Raw genomic sequence first — 4,994 nt, forward strand, 5'->3', positions numbered from 1 at the left:
GTGCGCCACCATCGCCCGGCTTGTAATCTTAAAATACCTGCAAGACAAAGGCACTCTCCCTGGTAGCTCCCATCTATGCTTTTCTTCCTACTGTTCTGCTTTTATTTATGAGAAAGGAGTTGCTAATTTTTTGTTACTTTCATTTCTTTTAGGGAGTATGAGTGGTCCTGGCTTGGTAGCTAAAGCTTAGTGTTCCTCCAGCCTCATGAAGAAGAATAACAAGAAACCTACTGATTCTGGATAAGAAGTGTAATGATGGACTGGAATGGAGCATGTTTGCCCAGCATTTTGAAGCCTTGGGTTCCTTCCACCTACAGCACCGCTGACGCCTGTTATCCCCACACTGGAAAGGCAGAAGCTGGGGGATCAGAAATTCAAGGTTGGCTACCTAACATGTGTGAGGCCAGGCTAGACTACACAATGCCCAGTCTCAAAACAAACAAACACAAAAGATAATGAAGAATTATTTGTCGAAATATTGAGAGCTAGAGTTGGGAAGATGGTTCAGGGGATAAACTTATAAACGCAGTGGACCTGAGTTTTTGGTCCTGTCTTAGTTACTTTTCTTTTGCTATGAAGAGACACCAACACTGTGACCAAGGCAGCTTACAAGAGAAAGAATTTAACTAGAGGCTCGCTTACAGTTTCAGAGGGTGAGTCCATGCAGGATGGGTGCCTCAGCAGTAGCTCAGAGCTTACATCTGATCCACAAGCACAGGGCAGAGCAGCAGAGAGAGATCTGGGAATGGCAGGGGCTTTTGAAACTCCAAAGCCCACCCCCAGCAACACGCATCCTCCACCCTCCAACAAGGCCACACCTCCTAATCCTCCCCAAACAGTTCCACCAACTGAAGCCCAAGTATTCACAAACATAATACGGGGCCATTGTCATTCAAGCCACCACAGCTCCGCAGCTCCCATGGAAAAGCCAGGCATAGATAGCAGCACACATCTGTAACCTCACTTCTCTTGGGAAGCAGAGACCAAAAGATCCTCTTTGCAACGTAAGGCCAGCCAGCCTAACCAAAACTGCAAGTTCTGGGTTCGGCCAGCCAGCCTAACCAAAACTGCAAGTTCTGCGTTCAGCAAGAGAACCTGCTTCAAAAAATAGGGTGGGGACCGGGTGGTATCACACACCTTTAATCCTAGCACTTGGGAGGCAGAGGTAGGTGAATCTCTGTGAATTCGAGGTCAGCCTGGTCTACAAAGTGAGTTCCAGGACAGTCAGAGCTACACAGAGAAACCTTATCTTGAAAAACCTAAATAAATCAACAAACAAACAAACGAACAAACTCATTGGGAACTGACGAAAGAAGAAACCCAGCAGAACCTCTATGTGCATGCAGACAGACAGAGCACACCCATGAATATCAGGAGCCTTAACCCAAATCCAACCAAAGCTAAAATTCTAAGACCTTTCTCTTTAAGCCTTTTTAATTTTTTCTGAAGTCAACGAATTTATTTTTGCTCTATTTTGAAAACTAAATAGATAGAGTTATCATGTGTTTTAGGCAGTGAGCATAAGTTATCTATCTGCTTTCAAAACTGACAAGAAATTAAAAAAAAAATCTAGATCTTTTTGCCCCATCTGCTGCAAGAATGAAGACCATTCTCAGCAATCAGACTCTCGACATCCCAGAAAATGTGCACATCACTCTGAAGGGGCACACAGTCACTGTGAAGGGGCCCAGAGGAACCCACCAGAGCTGAGTCTCCTCAGAAAGAAGAAGAGGCTCCGGATTGACAATGGTCGGGCCAGAAAGGAGCTGGTCACTGTCACAACCATCTGCGGCCACGTTCAGAGCACGATCAAGTGTTACATGGGGCTTCCGCTACAAGATGAGGTCCGTGCTTGCTCACTTCCCATCAAGGTCGTTATTCAGGGGAAAGGGTCTTTGGTTGAAATCTGAAATTTCTGGGTGAAAAATACATCCACAGGGTTCGGATGAGGACAGACATTGCTCGTTCTGTCTCTCAGGCCCAGAAAGATGAATTAATCTTTGAAGGAAATGATATTGAAATTGTTTCAAACTTGGCAGCTCTGATTCAGCAAGCCACAACTGTTAAAAACAAGGCCATCAGAAAGTTTTTGGACAGTGTCTATGTGTCTGAAAAGGGAGCAGTGCAACCGCCTGATGAGAAATGCCTAAGTTACCCAGCTCCAGAAACAAGAGCCTGAACTTTAAGTATGATTTGGGGTGTCTTTTGGGACAATAAAAGACTTATATTGAAAAAAATATCTAGAACAAAAAGCAATGATTTCAGGCTAATCTGTGTGCCAAATTTAATGAGCCAAGATGAACTCTAAAATAATTATTTTCAATTTTTCTTAATTTCATAAAATGACTCACTAATACAGTCTATTATAGAATATTCTGACAACCAAAGACCACACACACATAGTTACACAACTTTAAATTTCTACAGGAATAATTTATTGTGGCCATAGTTTTCTATGACTTGTGCTCTGAGTTAATGGTTTGTTCTGAGAAATTTCCAAGGCAATGACCAGAGCTCATCTGGACAACTGTGTAATAGTGTTCAGTAGTGGACTGCATATAACGTCTTCATCCACAACTATCAATGGACACTTTTACAGCTTCCAATTTTCAGACTTTACAGGAAACAGTGCAACAAAAGCAGATGTTCCTTTCGTCATGCCTTTTCTTGAGACGGCATCTCACTGTTTAGCCAAACTGTCCTCAAATTCAAAATTCTCCTGCAGGAGGCTCCTGTGCGTTGGATTTGCAGGTGTGCAACACCGTGCCCTGTACTCAAGTATTTCCACACAATTAGAAGATACAGAGTGTATCAGTAAGGCAACAAAATATTCTGTTAACTCTTTATCTGCTTGCCTAAAGGAGGGCTTCGATGGCTCATACTGCATCTGAGCCAACACAGCTTCTCCTGCACAGACAGCACTCGCATCCTTAAGAACCAGCTCCGAAGAACACACCCAGTTCCTGCAGTGGCCCATCCAAGGCAGTGCAGACTAACCCTGGGAGCAGTTTGTCCTTCCTCCTTCACTTCACTTCTTCCCAGCCTCTCTCTCTCTCTCTCCTGCTCTTGTATGTACCAGTAGCCAGTTGTTCAGAATGTCAGGACACACCTCTCCAGTGTTGGTTCCTCTGCACTCAGATCCGGGGAATGCCTAAGAGGTTTTGGCAGCCTTCAGTGGGGTGCTGATTTCCAAGCCCAAAGGTCAGGGGCTCTCTTTTAAGCAACGGCACTCATTACTAAGCCAAGCCACCGTGTTCATTACAAGAGAAGACTTGCATTCCATTTTTATTGGCCGAAAGAAAACCCTACCATGCTTGGCTTCTTGCATGGTCTATAAATAGATGTTCTCATTCAGCAGAAAGGAAGCAGAAATACGATAAGTTTTACATAAGGTTCAGGGTCACCGTGGAACACCTACACCAAGTCTCTCTGGCGTTGCAGCAAGCCTTAGCCACAACTCCCCACCTGGCAACTGTGGAAGAGAACTCTAGGAGAACCAGTGTCCAAAGAGATCAGAGAGTATTTTTAGACTTCTGTGGAGCCAAGAGTCTTCCTTTTAGGTGTGGGTTTCACCAATTAAAATTCAATGATCAGTTTTCCAAATTTCATTTTAAAAAATTCTTATGGAAATACTCATAGCGCAAAGCACCTGCGGGGTGGGGTGTGGGGGTCCACAGAGCTCCTGTAACCAGGACGATGTGCTTGAATTCATCCCAGCTCTGTTTTCGTTGGTGTTCCTACCTGTCTCCTGTTGTGCCCTGGGTCTTCTCAAGCCACAGGTTGTAAAGGCTCCTGCTGTCTGGCCCTGGAGGAATGCTCACCCTTACACACTGCCAGTGAGCACAAATGCCAGGTAGTGAGTCAGGCAAGGACAGTTGAAGATGACATTCCCTGTTTGTGTTCAAGGAAATTTGTTGAACAATATTTCCTATAGGGTTGAATTTAATTTCACCATGCTAAAGAAATCAAGCTTTCAGAGATTTTGTAAATAGTTTTCTTATAAGGGTGTAAACAGGGCTCAAATTTCTCAGTTCAATGTTTTATTTGTTTTTAAATGGTTCAAACGGGAAATGGCCCAGTGGGTAAAGACACTTGCAAGACTGGCAACCTGTAACTCATATAAAGGCGGATGGAGAGAGCCAGCTCCACAAAAGTGTCCTCTGCCCTCCACATGTGTGTTATGGCATTGGTGCACACACACACACACACACACACCAGTAATAATAACTAAATAAATAAAATTGTTTTTAAGAGAATCGCTTATTCTCTGAGTTTTCAGACTGACATTCAGATCCTCATTCTTGGGACACTGTTATACAATGTCCTGCACTGTGGCATAGAAGTAAGTTGAAGGCTTTGTAGGCACGAGGCCTTAGGTTCATTCCCCTGTACAAGTGGATATACAGTATGTAATACCGGCAACTCTCCCTTGAGAAGACCAAACCCAGTCCTCAGGTGCTTTCTTGTGGGAATGCCTTTCTGACTCTTAAGCTTCAGACTTCCAATGCACACTAATATCACTTAATAAACTCAGGCTATGCTTCAGAATACATGTGTATAACAGAACTGAATGAGAATCAAGTTTGAATCAGATTTCCAAATGCACAGAAGAAATTAGAGATAACTTTAAAAATATACTAGTAGATCCAGAATAGATTTTGACTGTGATTCTGGTTTATTCTAAAGAATCAAGGACCTGCCACATTTTACAATAATCATATCTTATAGACAAATGCTTTAAAAAATTCTCATTGTGTTCTGAAGAATTGATTCAGTGCCATTTAGTCTCATATGCTGTTTGAGTGATTGTGCTGAGGCTAGGGGTGGTGACACACACCTTTCCTTTGATCCGAGCACTCGGAAGGCAGAGTGAAGACAGATCTTTGTGAGTTTGAGGCCAGTGAGTTCCAGGACAGCCAAGGCTGTTAAAGAGAGAAACATCATCTTGAAAAACAAAACAAAAAGAAGAAGAGGTAGAGGAAAGAGAAGGAGGA

At 43.3% G+C, this 4,994-nt stretch overlaps 1 pseudogene; it reads left to right on the forward strand.

Moving 5' to 3' along the window:
• The first annotated feature begins 1,599 nt into the window (after positions 1-1,599).
• Positions 1,600-2,179, forward strand: LOC101997879 (annotated as a pseudogene).
• Positions 2,180-4,994: the final 2,815 nt, after the last annotated feature.

This window comes from Microtus ochrogaster, chromosome 1, assembly GCF_000317375.1.
Source record: "Microtus ochrogaster isolate Prairie Vole_2 chromosome 1, MicOch1.0, whole genome shotgun sequence".
Lineage (NCBI taxonomy): Eukaryota > Metazoa > Chordata > Mammalia > Rodentia > Cricetidae > Microtus > Microtus ochrogaster.